The sequence below is a fragment of the Leucopleurus acutus genome (genome assembly GCF_964270905.1).
Source record: "Leucopleurus acutus genome assembly, chromosome: 14".
NCBI lineage: Eukaryota > Metazoa > Chordata > Mammalia > Artiodactyla > Delphinidae > Leucopleurus > Leucopleurus acutus.
This window is the reverse complement of record NC_139156.1, coordinates 37,459,313-37,478,642: the sequence shown is the minus strand read 5'-3', so window position 1 is coordinate 37,478,642 and position 19,330 is coordinate 37,459,313. Positions and strand designations below refer to the sequence as shown.

General features: G+C 37.5%; 1 protein-coding gene across 1 annotated transcript in view; it reads right to left on the bottom strand.

Annotated features, from left to right (window-relative positions):
* The window catches only part of RNLS (renalase, FAD dependent amine oxidase), a 268,840-nt gene that overhangs the window by 25,823 nt on the left and 223,687 nt on the right, over positions 1–19,330 (bottom strand). The gene's annotated exons all lie outside the window — the stretch shown is intronic.

Here is a 19,330-nt window from a genome sequence, read left to right as displayed (position 1 = left end):
TAGGAGTTTATTAATTAATTTATTTTTGTTGTGTTGGGTCTTCATATCTGTGCGAGGGCTTTCTCTAGTTGTGGCAAGCGGGGGCCACTCTTCATTGCGGTGCGCGGGCCTCTCACTATCGCGGCCTCTCGTTTTGCGGAGCACAGGCTCCAGACGCGCAGGCTCAGTAGTTGTGGCTCACGGGCCTAGTTGCTCCGCGGCATGTGGGATCCTCCCAGACCAGGGCTTGAACCCATGTCCCCTGCATTAGCAGGCAGATTCTCAACCACTGCGCCACCAGGGAAGCCCAGGAACCATTTCTTATACATAGCCTATATTCGCTTTAAATTCTGAGAACGAAGTAGATGTTCATCTTCTTAATTTTATGTTAAATGGATTGCAAAAATATCTTGTTGAAATTATATAAATGCCAGAATAAAATACCTAAAAAAACACCTTTCTCAAAACAAGCTTGACCTCATAATGTTCTTCATCTTTTAAGCAGCATTAAAAATAAAAGTCTGAAAAAAAAAAGTCTGCTTCATCCATAACATGGAGATACTTTCCTTTTTTGTTTGCCATTGAATTTTTTTGGCTATATTTTCACAATGAAAAATAACAAGTGCTTCATATCTTTCACTCTTTAGTAGAATATAGAAAGTTGAATAAAGTTTGACATTGAAAGCAAAGTGACTGAGGCATTAGAGAATACAACCTTGGAAGGAATGTTAACCAAGATTTCCTGTTATTATTTTTTGTTTAAATCATGCAGAAGAGAAAAGTTGAGGGAAAACAAAATAGATACGAAACGCATGAAATTATAATATGAAAGTTGGTGCTCCCCCCTGCTGAAAGAAGAAAATACTAAAATCTATAAGCTACTGACAGGGGTTGGGAAGACTGATACTGAAAATTCTTTAAATTGGAATTATGAAGTTCTTTTCGGGGTTGTTATAAAAGGCAACAATCTCTTTGAGATAGGTTTTTACATCTTTACACAGAAAAAATAATTTTACACAGAACAAGCCACTTACTTGCTCTGTGTCCACTCAACCTCTTTACTTTGTGTGTATGTATGTAGAATGAGAATAAGTTAGCATCTACCACACTGTTCTGTGGTCTGGATTAAACGACATAATGTGTGTGAAGTGCTTAGCACAGTTTCTGGCACAGAGGAGGTGCTTAAAAAATGTAAGCTATGAGAATAAAAGCAATATATCAGATATACCCAAGGGAAAAGTTCTCCTGGTGTTGTCCAAATGATAGGTGTGAGTTAATTTTTTGTTAAAGTACTTCATTTTCCTGTTGCGCTCTGGCTTATGAATTTTACAGCAGAATACTGTAAAAGAATTTGGGTCTCTCTTCTGAGAGAAAACGCTGTGAGCACTTTAAAGTGGCGTGTTCTCAAACATTTTAATATATATGAAGTGGGATATCTGAGTTCAGAATCTGTGCTGTAAATGCAATGGTAAGAAGATTGTCCAGTTTTCACCTCACAGTAGCTGGAACAACTTGAAAGGGCAAAGAGAGGACCCTCTCTTTGAACCTTCAGTGTTTAACTTGCCAGTGTCTACTTTACTGGTAGCACACGGGAGTGCAAAATCTCGAATCTTTCACTGAATACCACCACTTTGAGAAACCTACTGCATACTGCCTCAGGGAGTGTTATCTATGTTGTCAGTTAATACATTCAGGGAGGCTTGTTCACAGAAAGGGGTGGCAAAAAGGTCACCCCTCTTCCATGAGGTTCCCAACCTTCCCAGAGACAGAGAAAGCTACTGGGTCAGCATTCGGAAGCAGGAGAGTTGGGGTTCTGAGTTGACTTATCTGTGGCAGTCTTCAAAGGGAAACAAACTCAGCTGTGTGCGTGAGGTTGCGCTGACCCAGCCATTTGTTCTAGCAGGGAGCTCCTATAATTGCTAAGGGTAGTGATGGTGCGTTGCCAGGTTTCTCCCATTTACATTAGCCATCCACTACAAGGAGAGCAATAAAAAAGGAAATTTAAGACCAAAAATGAAACAGTTCTTGCATAACAATGAGAGAACAACCTGGCTACTTGTTTTTATTGGAATCAGACAAAAATTTTTGAGAATTTCAATTAAAATTTGAACAGCTGCAACCTAAGACAATGAGTTTTAAGGGAAAGACCCTCAACCCCAAAATTAAAGGGTATTTTCAGAAGCTAAAGTGCAAAAATACAAATAGCCAACTGGAGTTTAAACGTGACCAGGGCTTGGAACTAGAGCACTATAAAAAGCCACAAATATGTTAATAGGATTCAGAGCGTAAACTCAGTGTAATCATTATTCCTTGGTTCCTGAGAACGTAATGATGTTATCTTTCTTTTTCTTTTCTTCATTCAGTTTAACAAGCATAGCACTTTGCTTTTGGCATTTTAAATGTAAAGTTCATAGTAAGTTGACAACTATTTCTGTATGTTGGGAGATCAATGGCTTCAGTCAGAAGATAAGTTATTTGAACCTTTGCATCCTTAATAGCCCAGTGGTCTTGGACAACTTAATCTCTTAGGCTCCACTGTCTTCCATCAATTAGAGGGGTGTAATACTACTTACCTTATAAGGCTGTCACGGGATTAAATGGGTTTGGAGATTAAATGGGTTTGGATACATAAAAGCCTTCTTCAAATATAAAGTGCTATACAAACATAAGGCACCCCTAGATAATATTTTTGTTTTGACCTCTGTGCTGTGGTAAGAACAGCTTTAGAAAGGGATGACAGAGTTGACTTCTCTGAAAGTATTAAGACTGATTCTTATATTAACACCCCAGGAAGAGTGGCAGACTAGTCCTGGGTAGAGGCACAGCAGCTTTTTTTATTATGGTAAAATATATATAGTATAAAATGTACCTTTTAAACCTATTTTAAGCATACAGTTCTCTGGCATTAAGTACATTCACATTGTTCTGCAACCATCACCACCATCCATCACTAGAACTTTTAAAATCTTCCCAAATTGAAACTCTATAGCTTTAGAAAGTAACCCCTCACTCCCGACTTGCCCCAGCTCCTGTCAGCCACCGTTCTATTTCTGTCCCTATTAATTTGACCACTCTAGGTACCTCCTGTAAGTGGAATCATACAATATTTGTCCTTTTGTAATGGGCTTATTTCACTTCTCTCCAAGGTTCATCCATGTTGTAACAGGGGTCAGAGTTTCCTTCTTTTTTAAGGCCACATAATATTGCATTGTGTGTATATACCACATTTTGTCAACGCATTCACCTTTTGGATATTGTGAGTAATGCTGCTATGAACATGGGTGTACCATTATCTGTTCAAGTCTCTGCTTTCACTTCTTTTGGGTATATACTCAGAAGTGAGATTGCTGGATCATACAGTAATTCTATGTTTAAATTGTTGATCAATCACCATATCATTTCCCGCAGCAGTTGCATCATTTTTTCATTCCTACCAGCAATGCACAAAGGTGCTAATTGCTCCACACCCTTGCCAACACTTGGTATTTTATTTTTTTAAATAGCTATCCTAATGGGTATGAAATGGGCACTGCATTCTTTTTTTTTAGTCTACAGTTTTGGATGGGGGTCAAGAAGTCAACTCAATTTGATTGCAGGTAATTCTTTCATATCTCGATGCTTATATTTTCTTTTTGCCTTTGGTGTTCTGCAGTTTTACTTGAATATTTTGAGGTTTTAAGTTTCTTTTTGCTTACTTTCTTTAACGTCATTTTGTTTTCTGAACCTGAAGACTCATTTTTGTCATTAATTTTGGAAATTGTTCAGCCATTAGTTCTCTCCATTCTCCCTGTCTGGTAGATACAGTACTCTACTTAGAAATATGATAGATATTCTCATTCTATCTTCATGTGTCTTGATCTTTTTATAATGTTTTCCCTCTCTATGCTAGATTCCATGTAATTTCTTCTGATTTATCTTTCGGTTCACCATTCTCCCTATATATGTGTTTATTCTGATGTTTAATTTGTCCTTTTAATTTCAAATTTATTTTGTTTTTCATTTTAAAAAATTCTTCTTTTCAAATCTGCGTGATCAGTTTTGATAGCTTCTTTCTCCCTAGTCACATTGTCAGTACTCTCTTTTATTTCTTTAAACACAATCAATATACTATATTATCTTTAGTTATTTAAAAATCTGCAATCTTTAGGAGTTTGAGTGTTTTTGTAGACCTATAAATACACACCAATCTATTAACATTCTTCTATTAATATTAATAGATATATATTAATAAGTACATTTTTTCATATTAATAGGTGCAATCAATCGTTGTTGCTCATGATGGTGTGTTTCCTTGTGTCTTACGTGATTTTTTTTTTTTTTTCTATTGTGAGCCATGTTCCTATGGTGAGCCTAAAGTTCCTAGGAACTTTGTCTCAGAAATTCTTTGAGGCCTGAGTTTAAAGGTTATTCCTTTGGAGAGTTACTTTCATTTCTGCCAGATACCTTGGAGGTAATACTGCATATGACTACTTTAACTGGATTTTTAGAACATACTAGAAGAATGAATTCTGGCACCAAATCTGCCTGAAGGTGGATATGTGGTTTGGCATTTCAGGGGAGACATTTTATTTCTTTTTTGTTTTTTTCCACACCACTTAAAGATAGGCAAGCATCCCCACTGTCTCCCTCTGCCAGATAGGATATAGCAGATACAGATAAGTTCTTTAAAGCCAAAGAAGGGTACGTGTCCATGTGAATAAAGTTTTAAATCTAAAAGAAACAGGCTAATTTTTCTTGGAAAAAAAAGTTACCAAAATTAACTCAATATAAAAGAAATCAGTATAAACTAAAATACATAAAAGAAATGGAAAACACAGTCAATAAATATTTAAAACAAAAAAAGACTCCAGGTCTTAAGTGTTTTACTTGTGATTTGTTTAAAATTGTCAGGCTAGTATAATGTTGATTACAGACACACACATCACATTTACACATATAAACATACACCAAACTATAGATCATTCTTCTATTAATGTTAATAGGTATGTTCTTTCATATTAATAGCTACAATGAAAAGAAACATGCTAATCTCAACATGTATTTAAAAGGCATCCATTAACAATTAATATCAATTCATGGAAAAAAGATACAACATGAAAAAAAGTGACTTTCTCAAAATGAGACAGAATATCTTCCTTAAGCGGTTGGTCTATATCATACTTTACTATGAAATAATATAGATCTTTCACAGTAAAATCAGCATAAACCAAGGATGCTTAGTAATACCAATGATATTTAACATTGCTCTGGTTAATGTACTAAGATAAAAAATAAAATTTATAATTAACAGAAAGAAGGAAAATCATGATTTAAAATAATAATAAGCCAACATAAAATCCATCAAATTAATTTAAAATTTTTGATATTAAATTTATTTCCCTATATACCAACAATAACTAGTAAGAAAAAAGTAATTCTTAATTAACTCTACAAGTTTTTTGGAATTTAAAAATTGATTCTAGGGCTTCCCTGGTGGCACAGTGGTTGAGAGTCCACCTGCTGATGCAGGGGACGCGGGTTCATGCCCCGGTCCGGGAAGATCCCACATGCCGCGGAGCAGCTGGGCCTGTGAGCCATGGCCGCTGAGCCTGCGCGTCCGGAGCCTGTGCTCCGCAACGGGAGAGGCCACAACAGTGAGAGGTCCGCGTACCGCAAAAAAAAAAAAAAAAAAAATTGATTCTAAAAGAAAAATAAGGCAATGAGAATATTAAAAATTAAAAAAAAAAAGATCAGTGAATGGAGACTTATTTTGCCATATATTTAAATGCATTATAAAGACACGGCAGTCAAATCAGCCTAGTACTGGCTGACAGTAATAGTCAATGAATCAGAATACATCTCTCTGGAAAAAAGTCCTAAAAATATAGTAAGTATCTAGTATAGGACAACAAACTTAACAAAGCAATGGAGGAAGAATGCATTTTTACACTGTCTTAGAAAACTGGATATGTGGACAGTTTTAAATTAGAATATTCCCTTCCCACTGCTGACCCAAATTTGTCACCATTTCTGACTACCTTCTTCCAAAATTATATGAGGAATCTACACTCTACACTCATATAGCAAGCTCAAACTTACTGAGACATCCTTATTTACATGCAGATACTTCAGAGACATTTTCCATCTGTTAAACTTTGTTTTTAGCCATATCTATCAAGGGGCAGAAGTTGGGTTCCCCTAAAACCAGCTCTAGATTCCATTTCTGACAGGGAAGTAGAGGATTAAAGAAACTTAAGGAGTGGCAGACACTATAGCTGCAGACCAAGAGGATCAAAAAATGCGTAAAAATGTTTCTTTAATTACTGATTCAATCAAATGAGCATGTGGGTGTTTAGTGCAGTTTGGTACCAAGAGAAACTCGGTTAGGGCCTTTCAGAAGCTTACATCTTAGTGGGGGAAATGGCACCTAGGCAAAACAGTTAGAGAGCCATTATCTCTAACTGGTATGGTCTTGACAGTGCGTGCAAATTAAGTTCAGGAAACAGATTCCTGGGAAGAGAGAAAAGGGACCAGGCGTTGAGAGCCACACAGTTTGAAGGGGTGGGTGGTCAGCTCTCCTTCCTCCTGGCAGTGGTATTGGTGGTAAGTTTCCGTCTCCCTCCCAATGTGGAACTGGCTTAACTAGACTTGCCCTCTAGCCAGGAGAGCTCTTATTGTAATTTAACTCCTTCATATGGCTCCGGAGCCCAGCAGCAAATGTAATGGAGAGTAAGTCAGTCGCATCAGTTAAGTCCAGCAAAGAAAAGTCACTCACTCTTGATGATGAAAGCATAGCAGAGGGAAAGGGAAGGAAAAAGAGTGGGGAGGGGAAAAGGAGATAGAGATGGAGAGATACGTGCTCCTGTTGTCTCTCTTTCCCCTTCCAACCCAAACAAGCATCTAACAGTTTCCCATTTGGCATTCCACCTCCCTGGCAGCGTGTCTGCTGTTCTGTGTGTCTGCTGCTGCTGGCCCTGAATGAGGAACTAGGCCTCACTATTCAGAGGGACCACCTGCAGGTTTTATTTGCTTTTTAATAACCATCTCAAACCTATTTCTTGTATATAAGTTACAGAAGCCAAAATTCACTTACAAGAGCCCTACTCATGTCCTGAGCAACTACATTACCTCCAACTTTATCTGCAGGAGGGACTTCTCCATCACTGAGTTGGAAATACTAGCTTAAAAAAAAACTAATATACTTATTAGTTTCTTCTCTTCTTTTGGTCCTTGACTTGTTTATTCTAGGCCTGTGGCTACTAATATATCTAGGGATGTATGCATTTGCCATTTTAAATAGAGGCTAAGAAGGAAAGTTTTAAAACTGATACACATGTATGTTTGTAATCCTTGTTATCCCAGGCTACATATGTTTGGATTTCTTATGTTTAAAAAGACACACAGACATCCTCTAAACAATTCTGTATAAGGTAACCATTCTGATAGGCATTTAGTTAAATATAAACAAGTGTGTAAAACCCCACACGATGAATTGAAAATAAAATGAGAATTCCCCAAAAGTTCATACTTCCAGTTTCAGAAGATGTTTCCCTATAGCTCCAGTATAAACAAATGTATACAAATTCAGGAAATAATCTTCCAGCAAACAATGGAAAACTGTTCACAGAAGAGTATGTTTGCCTTCTCCAGCCAGCTGAGAAAGTAAATAACATTCACCAGTAATCCAAACTACTTGAATAATAAACATGTTGCCTATTTCCTCAATACCTACGAGGACTGAATGCCTGAGGCTTTGGGTTGGGGTCAGGAGGGTGGGAACAGGGGCTGGGATGAGCTGCTGGGGATAATTCTACTGATTAGAGGGGCATGGCTCTTCTGTGGCAACAGTAGCTAAATTTTTGTTTTAGAAGATCAACCCTCCCCCACTTTCAGCCCAGATAAAGGTGATGGAAGTTAAACTGATCAATTAATCCATTCCTAAGTGATTAATTTAGCAATGGGTACATAACTCAAGGCAGGCCAGTCAAGTCAGTGAGATTCAATTCCTGGACTAGTGTTGAGCTTTTGGGGAAACAGGTGGTTTTTTTGTAAGACTTGGCACTGAAATGCTTGCTACTATGAATGAACCCAATCCAGCAGAAGGTAGAGTCAAGAAATAGACAGAAACTAAGTCTTCATGATGTTGATGGAATTAATCCAGACATGTCTGGAGCTTTACTCCTGGATTTTTCAGGAACAATACCAATAAATTCCACCCCCTCCTATTTTGGGGGGGAGGGGATAAGCGAACCATATTGGGTTTTATGTCATTTGTAACCTAAACTAAGTTAAATGTGTGAAGATCTAGTACTAAGTCTAGCACATGTATGCTTGTTCCTACAAATGCGTTTCCTTTCTTTCTTCTTTTCTCCTCCTGTCTGCCCTTAATCTTACTTTATATCTCCAATATATAAAGATTAGATTTTAGCAGTTTCTTGAGAAAACTTGACCAATAATTATGAAAAAAAAAAAACCCAAAGCAAAAAAACAACCTTCTTCTGGGCCTCAGTTTCTTCATATGTGAAGTAAGGGGTTATAAAAGTTTATTATCTTCAGATCCCTTTCAGCTTTAATTTTCTGTGACTATAAAATGGAGGTCCAGGTAGTGGTGACAATTTGAGAAGTAAAGCTCATCCTTTCTCTAACCACTCCGTGCTGTCACTAGGGCAGAAATTCCTGGTCCTCAAAGGAGAGACTAAAACTAAGACTCCATAGGACCAATGTGATGAAAATACTTCTCTTCATCTGAGCTTTCTAAGCGTTGAGTTTGCCCTAGATTTTAGGGCTTTAATTTCCATCCCATTTTTGAGTTTAAATCCAGTGAGCTATTTTGTAGTATGGTAAGAAAACACACTACATTGTTTAAGAATTCCTTGGTCTGGATTCAGCTCTGCTACTACCTAGAACAGTTCTTGACATACCACAGATACTCAATTCACACACTGAAACAGATAAAAATTCACAAATGTTACAGCTCTGTGGAAAATCATGTGTAACTAACAATAGTTAAATTAACATATCCAGGATTGAGAATATTTTTCTTTTTAAAGATATATTAAGTTGGAATCAAGTTTATTCTGAAAATAACATTACTTTTGCTTACGTGTATTTTGATATATGTGATCTTGAGTGTGAGAACGCTAGGCCTCTTGAGATTCCTGATAACTTGAGCTATCCTCATGAAGTGTGTCATGAGTATGAATAGCATTTGTCACGTGAGTGATGGTAGAAGAACTGGATTTCCAAGGTTCTTTCATTCCCAGGATTCTCAATGTTGGGCTGGTGGTAGAGGAAGGCACTGAGAATTTGGCTCACCCAAATCTGGGAAGGGGGTGAGCGGAACATGTAGAATTTCAAATAACACATTTGGTGTTATTATCTCATCTTTAGAAATGAATTTTAAAAGCCACTGTTAATTTAAATATACAAATGACAGAAAGTATAGGTTAAAGAAGAATATGAGAAAGAATCTAGTTTCCAGGTATCAGTCAACCTCGTTGTGTTCTAGGGTAGGTGCTGGGGCAAGAGATAAGTCTCCATGGGGAGCTTTTATTAGTCTCTCCAGCATAGAGATTTTTACTTTGATCAAAAAAGTATGATTCAGAGATAAACAAAGCTCAGGCTGAAGTCATCATTTTATTTAATTTCTCTAAGCTTTAGTTTCTTCACTTACAAAAACAGGGATAATAATATTTACCTCAGAGAGTTGTTGTAAAGATAAAATGTAAAAAACAAACAAACAAACATAAAAGCACTTAGCACAGTGCCTGTCTTAATAAAGATTATGGGTATGGAGTTTAAAAAGGTTGAACAACATTGTTCTGGTTTTTCTTTTCATTCTTTGTTATTTTTCAAACTCCTGACATAAGCTGTTCTAAATTCAGGCTATAGAAAAGTTCTCTTTGCTTCCTACGTACAAATATATTGTAATAGAGGACAAATACATTTTCTTATTTGTAATTTGAGACATAATTAGCACACATACAAGCAAATATGTATACACTGATATAGCAAGAGGCAAGAGGAGGGTGACTCAAGGCTGTGGGGCAGACTCATGTTTTCCCCCCAAACCCAGATGTACATTTTGGAAATCAGAGCTCAAGACTCACAAGTATTTCTACATTATGGAGGGTCTTAGATAACATTTTCCCCCATGAGACTTCTTGATTATTCCAATCACATTTAACTACTAAATTGGAAATTCCAGTTTTGTTTTTTTTTGTTCAAATAATTCTGACCTTTTCAGAGAAAGCAATTTCTTAAAGACTTCCATTATGAAAAACCAAGGAGGCAAGATTTCCAGATTCCATGGCAAAGAAAAATCCTTGCAGATCAACAGAATCCCTGTGGCAGAGTGTCTCAGGAGGTTCTGTGTCAGGGAAGATTTCCACTTGGTCAAGAATTCATGTTTGAATCCATCCCTCTCCATCATTCCTTAGGCTCTTGCCTTTATTTGGAGGAAGCAGATCTGGTTTTGTGAGACAGATCTCTCCAGAGGAGTACCTTTAGGCAAGTTATACAAGCATCGCTCAGAGATATTGTGGGTTTGGTTCCAGACCACCACAATAAAGTGAAGATCATAGTAAAGTGAGTCACATAAATTTTTTGTTTTCCCAGTGCATATAAAAGTTATGTTTACTCTATACCATGGTATTAAGTGCACAATAGCATTATGTCTAAAAATATGTACATATCTCAATTTTTAAAAATACCATATTACTAAAAAACTGTTAACCATCATCTAAGTCTTTAGCAAGTTGTAATCTTTTTGCTGGTGGAGGGCTTGGCCTCAATGCTGAAGGCTGCTGGCTGATCAGGGTGATGGCTGAAGGCTGGGGTGGCTGTGGCAGTTTCTTAAAATAAGACAACAGTGAAGTTTGCCACATCAATTGACTCTTCTTTTCATGAACGATTTTCTCTGCAGCATGCACTGCTGTTTGATAACATTTTACCCACAGTAGAACATCTTTCCAAATTGAAGTTAATACTCTCAAACCCTGCTGCTGCTTTATCAACTACGTTTATGTACTATTTTAAATCCTTTGTTGTCATTTCAACAGTCTTCACAGCATCTTCACCAGGAGTAGATTCCATCTCAAGGAACTACTTTCTTTGCTCATCCATAAGAAGCAACTCCTCTAAGTTTTATCATTAGATTGCAGCAATTTAGTCAAATCTACGGCCACCACTTCTAATTCTAGTTCTTTTGCTATTTCTACCACATTTGCAGTTATTTCCTCCACTGAAGTATTGAAACCCTCAAAAACATCCACTATGGTTGGAATCAACTTCTTCCAAATTCCTGTTGATGTTGATATTTTGACCTCTTTCCGTGAATTAGGAATGTTCTTAATGGCATCTAGAATGGCACATCCTTTCCAGAAGGTTTTCAATTTACTTTGCATAGATCCATTGGAGGAATCACTATCTATGGCAGCTGTAGTCTTACATAATGTATTTCTTAAATAATAAAACTCAAAAGTCAAAATTACTTCTTGATCCATGGGCTGCAGAATGGATGTTGTGTTAGCAGTCATGAAAACAACATTAATCTCATTGTACAGCTCCATCAGAGCTCTTGGGTGACCATATTCATTGTCAATGAGCAGTAATATTTTGAAAGGAATTTTTTTTTTTCTGAGCTGTAGGTCTCAATAGTGAGCTTAAAATATTCAGTAAACCATGTTGTCAACAGATGTGCTGTCATCCAGGCTTCATTGTTCCATTTATAGAGCACAGGAAGAATAGATTTAGCATAATTCTCAGGGCCCTCGGATTTTCAGAATGGTAAATGAGCATTGGCTTCACCTTCAAGTCACCATCTGGATTAGCCCCTAACAAGAGTCTGCCTGTCCTTTGAAATTTTGAAGCCAGGTATTGACTTCTCCTCTCTTGCTATGAAAGTCCTAGCTGGCATCTTCTTCCAATACAAAGCAGTTTCACCTACATTGAAAATCTGTTGGTTAGTGTAGCCACCTTCATTCATTGTCTCAGCTAGATCTTCTGGATAATTCGCTACAGCTTCTGCATCAGCACCTGCTGCTTCGCCTTGCACATTTATGTTATGGAGATGGCTTCCTTCCTTAAACTTCGTGAATCAACAACTTCTGCTAGCTTCAAACTTTTCTTCTGCAGCTTCCTCACTTCTCAGCCTCCATAGAATTAAAAAGAGTTAGGGCCTTGCTCTTGATTAGGCTTTGGCATTCGAGAATGTTGTGGCTGGTTTGTACTTCTATCCAGACCACTAAAACTTTCTCCATATCAGAAGCAAGGCTATTTCACTTTCTTATCATTTGTATTCACTGAAGTAGCACTTTTCATTTCCTTCCATAACTTTTCCTTTGCATTCACAACTTGGCTGACTGTTTGGTGCAAGAGGCCTACTTTTTGGCCTCTCCTGGCTTTTGACATGCCTTCCTCACTAAGCTTAATCAGTTTCAGATTTTGATTTAAAGTGAGAGATGTGTGACTCTTCCTTTCAGTTGAACACTTAGAGGTCACTGTAGGTTTATTAATTGGCCTAATTTCAATATTGTTGTATTTCAGGGAATAGGGAGGCCTGGTGAGAGGGAGAGGGATGGGGGAATGGCCGTTGGGTGGAGCAGTCAGAACACACACAACATTTATGGATTAAGTTCACCGTCATATGGGCACAGTTTGTGGCACACCAAAGCAATTACAGTAGTACCATCAAAGATCACTGATCACAGATCACCATAACAAATATAATAATTATGAAAAAGTTTGAAAAATTATGAGAAGTACCAAAATGTGTCACAAAGACACAGAGTGAACAAATGCTATTGGAAAAGATGGCACCGATAGACTTGCTTGACACAGGGTTGTCACAAACCTTCAATTCGTAAAAAGTAAAATATCTGCTAAGCACAATAAAGTGAAGTGCAATAAAACAAGGTATGCCCATATAAATAAGGAGGACAGACCCAGGACACTGATTTCAAACTAGAGAATTGTTTCTACCTTCTTCAATGGAGCAGATACGGCCTCAGAGCTTATTACTGTCCCTTTAAAACAAGGTATATTTTTATATCCCTGTAAGTGTAACTCAAGGATTACTAAAGACCTGACTAGGAATACTGACCAAATGAAAAGACAGTGTCCTACAGAGATATCGATACTTCAATTCCACAAACATTTGCAGAACTAAAATAACAAGGACACAAGAGAATATCAGGTTAAACACTCTTGAAATTTTGCTGATAAGGAATCCTAACTTTTTATCATTATGTTGGAGTATGTTTAAATATTCCCTGGCAAACGTAAGCAGTAGAAGAGCTGTCTTATTCACCTGAACACCTAGAACAATGTCTGGCCCATAGCTGAAATGCAATAAATATTCGAGTGTATGACTGATGAATAACTTGTGGAGACAGACAATTTGGGGAGCAAAGAGAACATATAGATATTTCTTTTCTTATAAGGATCATTCCCTTACAGTCAAGTTTTGGACTATAATATTTTACTTTTGAGAGGAAGTGTACCATAGAATTCTTTTAAAATGACCAAAACGGGCTTCCCTGGTGGCGCAGTGGTTGAGAGTCTGCCTGCCGATGCAGGGGACGCGGGTTCGTGCCGGAGTCCGGGAGGATCCCACATGCCGCGGAGCGGCTGGGCCCGTGAGCCATGGCCGCTGAGCCTGTGCGTCCGGAGCCTGTGCCCCGCGACGGGAGAGGCCACAGCAGTGAGAGGCCCGCGTACCGCAAAAAAAAAAAAAAAATGACCAAAACTTATAGATTATATAGAAAAACCATGGTCATAAAATGAAATTATTACAAAATGAGCATTTTCCTCTGTTACACATTAAAAGTCTTTGTAGAAAAGTGTCTGGGGGAGACATGAGAGTAAGACCCTAAAGATTACTAACAAGTGAGAATATTAACATAAATGAGGTAAATTAAAATTTAAGAAAAGCTTTTTTAATTTGGTAAAATATATCAACTATAGTATACCAATATGTGTGGTTTATAGTACCTTCATATAGCCAATTTTGTTTAATATTAGGAAATATATTTGAACTATTTTTTACACTCTCTGGCAGAGATAGTTCACTGTCACTAAATAGTCCATGTGCTCCCTGACAATTCCTAGTCTATGTGGCAGTTAAGCTGGAGCCATATAACTAGTCTTGGTCAGTGGACATGAGGGGAAGTGAAGTGTGTTCCATCTAGTCCAAGGCTATTAAGAGCTATTATGTGCCTTCCATTTCTTTCTTAACCTTCATGCTGACTTTAGGGGCTCATGCTTCAGTTAGCAGATCTACAAGATGAAGTAGAGATGCCCAACCTGCACGTGACTTTGCGTAAAAGCCACAATGTGTCAACCACAAATGCCTTTGTAGTACCAAGATTCTGAGGTATGCCTATGAATTACACATCCCTTATTTCAGGTGTAGAACTTTAAAAATGATATACCTTGGAGATCAATGGACTTAAAGCATTTCATATTTTAGATCTGAGCCCAAATTGTTATCTTTTGTTTTCCTCTGTCATGTTTTGATTAGATCTCATTAACTCATTATTCATTTAACACACATTTAATTGAGAAATTACTATATGAGAAGCACTGTGCCATGTGCTGGAGATACAAAGAGGAGCAAAGCAAATTCAGTCTCTCCACTCATGGACCTTACAATATGAAGGTGAAAGAGACATTAAACAAATGATTACACAAATCAGTGTGTAGTTACTGAAAATTAAAATATAAGGTGTTAAAGAAGAGTATAATAGGAAAACCTAATTAAATTAGGAATTCAGGAATGGCCTCTGTGGAAGTAACATTTAAACTGAGACAGTCTAGGCAGAGAGAACAAAATGGACCGTGGTCTTGAGTGGGAAAAACCATGGCAGGAATGAGAGGTGTGACTGGAGAGCCAAGTAAGGAAGGGAGGAAGGAGCTAGTGAAATAGGCATGTGCTAGACCAGGGGCTGGCAAACTAATCTGGCCTCCACGTGTGTTGGTAAATAAAGCTCTTCTGGAAGACGGTCACACCCATTCCTTTATATAATGTTTATATCTTGTGTGACACCAGCAGAGCTAAGAAGCTGCAACAGGAGACCGTATGGCTCACAGAGTCTAAAGTATTGACTAGCTAGCCTTTATAGAAAAAGTCTGTGGCCCCTGTATGAGATCGTTCAGGATCTTGTAGGTCATGATAAGGATCTGAGATTTAATCCTATAATCAAAGGGAAAGCAATAAAGGGCTTTAAGTGGGAAAGCGAATGGCATAAACAGATGTGTTTGAAGAAGATCATTCTGGCGATGTGACAAATGAACTGGAAAGGGGCAAGTATGGAGAGACTAGTTAAAATAAGATGGTGCTTGGGTTGTGACAGCAGTGATGAAGAGAAGTGAGTTCAATGAAAGAGAAAAAAAAAGCAAGGATGATTCCTGATTTGGGGCTCAAGGAGCTAGGAGACTGGTAGCTCCATTTTTAGAAACAGAGAACAAGTTCTGAATTTCCAAGGCAGGCAATCAAGAGCCAGCGCTCCACATGTTAAGTTTGATTATATATATTTTTTAAAAAAAGGAATAAAATAACTGTGGCAATCATATTCTGAATTCTACTTGCTTTCCAGGGCTGGAATAATCTTTCCTCCAAGTTCCTTGCAGTAATTCCTTTAAAAATTCCATAGATTCTACCCATTTAGCGAATGGGGCCACATTTAGTGGGACTGCTTATATTTCAGGATCTGTTTGGGAGAAGTTTTTTCTTTGGCTAAGACCTCCCAAGTTTTAGGAAAACATCTATTTATCATGAGACACAAGGAAATTTTCAGCCTGTTGCAGCTTTTATTGGCACTGCCAAAAGGAAAGATGGAAGAGTTTCAATAGTCCTCTAATTGGGCCTACCCAGGTCCCCAGAGCAGGGGATTTGTCCTGACTCGCACTTGGTGTTCCAGACCTCGCTGGAGTTCTTCCACAGTGTGTAAGAAAGCCCTGGTTTTCTATGATGACAGTCAACTAAAATGTGCCACTTTCCCAACACTCACCAGCAATAAGCAGTCATCCCTTATTATACGTCGTTATTCTGACCTACTCAGCATCATGCCCTATATGAAATTTTGTGTGTTGAGTGGTATTATGATTGGACTCTTTTCCTGAAACTGGGCAAGCATACTGGTCTGCTCTAAGGATATCACTTTATCACTGTAGTTGCGTAATTGGGTTCAGCTTTAGACTTTTAACTGCTCAAAAGGATACCATGACCAGAAGAAATATATCTCTGGGTTGGAGGATTTGGCCTAATATCAATACTTTGCTCTAGTTCATTTGGTGCGTTAAAGAGAAAGTTTTGCCTTGACATTATAAAATGTTGAATTTGAAAGACTGAGACTTATCAGATGAAGTTTTTATTTATGATGTGTCAAAATATTTCTGGTGCTTTTGATAGAGGAAATTTACTCGTTTACTGTAGACATTCTTATCTCCTTTGCTAATAAGACCAGTGGAATTATCCTTCCTGTTATATTTTGACAGGAAAAAAAAATTGAATCTGGGTATTTTGGCCAAAGTTCTTAAATCAAAGGGACTATAATCCTTTTAACAATATCCTTTATGATATTGTGAGCTACTCCTAAGAAACCAATATTATGAATATAGATAGTGGAAAAGGGAACAAACAGGCATTTTATGTTTAATAAAAAAGAGTGGATTAGGTTCAAATGAGCCCAAGGTTCTAAAATGCCTTTCCTGACTCTTTTAAATAGGGATATAGAATATCAACAACAAAGAATTCACTAGGTATATGTATAATAGAAATCTATTTCAGTGAGGAAAACTATATTTTAAATTCAAGGATGCTTCATTCTTACAAACATGAATTTGGAATATTTTATACTGAAGAATTCCCTTAGTCCCACAGAGCAGTTATAAATATTAATGGAATTTCAATAGATTCTTTTCAGATTCCGATGTTTAATATTCATTCATATTATGCAGGGAATTCAAGGTCCTGTGCAGTACATGTAGATGCTTCTCATTATCTAAATGAGCACATATATGAAGTCTGTAGGGGCAGTGATTATTAAAAATAGCAGGGTCCACATACGATCTTAAAGGGCATATCAAAGCCTTCTCAGCTCACTTAATAACAAGAAAGTCATTGGTAATAAAACCAAACGACTCTTTAGGCTAAATTGATTCAGTAATGTCACATCTGGGCAAAATGATGGATTGGTGATTCTGGACAGAGTTAAAAATGCTAACTGATATAAAGTATTTATGAAGCACAATGAAGCGATTTCCTGTGGTGAGATTCTGCAGTCACACTTTGAAACCTGCTCTTGAATTAGTCTCAGCTTTGATTTGCTGACAACTTACTTCATAGTATCTAACTCCTCTCGGATATGCTGGAGTGTAAATTTTGGGGGAATTATTCAAAAAGGGATTTGAGATTCCATAAAAAGAAAGAAGAACCACATTTCATTTAATGTTCTCTGAGTTTAACACCTTATTCGGGAAATGAGATATTGTTTAACTACCCTAACGTGTAAGTGTTTTTATTTTTAACAGAAGATAATATAATTTAACTAAACTTGCACTATTGGCATTATCCTTCCCTTTTTTCTTTCTCAAAATGAAAAAAAGTTTATATAGCTGATAGACTGAAACCATAAAATAATTTATGTGACAACAACTGTAAAGACAGAATTTACTATGTGCCTCCGGTGTGCTAGGCATGGGGCTAGGAGTTTTGGATATACTATTCAACCCTTATTACATTTCTGGGAGACACTATTAACCTTACAGTACAGATAAGTGAAGCTCAGAGAGACTGAGAAACTTAACTCATGGTTACAGAGCTATTAGGTTGAATCACATGAAAATGCTGGTATTTGAACATTTTAAATTACAAAGACAGCAATATAATATAGTTCAACCTAATTCTAAGTATAGAGTTATAATTTGAAACTAGGTTTGTGTGATTGCAAAGTCCATGGAACCATGGAACAGAACCATACTTGATAACACTGGTTACTTTTGACCATCCATGATAATAAAAACCAAATCATGAATTATACAATAAGGAATTCACCACTTACCAAGCTTGGGTTAATATGAACTCATCATTTGTGGCAGGGTTCCTATGCAAGATATCATTTTAATTCCATTGAGATACAAAAAAGAGATAACTGCTAAACCATGGAAGAGAAATGGCACATTTGCAGAGCTTCTCACATATTTTCTAAGTTAAATATCTCAGCTGGAGCACAGTTGTTCTTCAACCAAGTATTTAAAAAAATCTTTCACAAAAAGAATGGTGGGATCCTTTGAAGTGTAACCTTAGAAATCAAGGTCTGTGTTACAGGGCATCATTCAAAGCAGATGCATATTCCCTAGAGACCACGGTAAACTTGTTACCAAGAATACTTGGATCTCTTTGGGAAGACAGCTTGATAAAACTTCCAGGTCTTACTGGCAACACCTCTGATACTATGTAGTCAAGTATTCCCCATGTAAGAGGCATGGGACAGGGTCTCCAAAAGAGGCTTCTGATCTTTCTAATCGCCAATAGCTCACATGTGTTTTTTCAACAGCTTGCAGATTTGGCAACTAGAGAGCTCATTCATTTTATATGACTTAGAGGGCAGTAGTAACAGATACCTAGGTTGTCTTAGGGGTGAACAATTTGCTGACTACCATTACTTTTCCTTGCCTGCTAAGTGGGTGACCAGTGCTGAAGTGTTAATTCTCAATGTTATTTCGGAACAAGGTAAGGGCATCTCAGAGCTGCATAAAGGACGACTGGCTCAGCAAATATTTCCTGAGCACCGAATACACACTCCTGTTATGCCACGATGTTAGAGTCTATCTCTTATATTTTCAATCTTGATGGAGATAAGAGGGATCAATTCATGGATAGCATGTGTGATAGCAGCATGTATTCCTGCTAAAGGAGAGAGCTGCTAATCTGGAGAAAGCAGAAGCTCTGCAAACAGGGCATATCAACTCTTTAGCCCATGAGACAATTCTTGACAGTGAGAAAAATGGTGAAATCTTTTCTGAGGGAGCTCTAGGCAAAGGAAAGTTTCCATCTCTTTGGTATAGTGTTGTTGTGGTCCCAGATAAAAATGGACCAGAATGAAGACTTGTCAAGCTCTCATCCAGTTCAACAAGTCTTTACTGCCTCCCAGGACCTGAGGCTCACAAGCTGTCCGAGAGTTACACAGTTTTACAAGACTATTCTCAATCTGCAGAGGTTCTGAGATGCCTCCAGAATGATGAAAACCAGGTCCTTGTCTGGGAAGCAGAGCAGAGCACATCATTTTGAGCCCTGGCTTAAAACCCAGGGTGTTGACAGCTTCACTTCAGGCTGCAGTAAGGACTTAACTTCAAGATACTTCAAAACGTT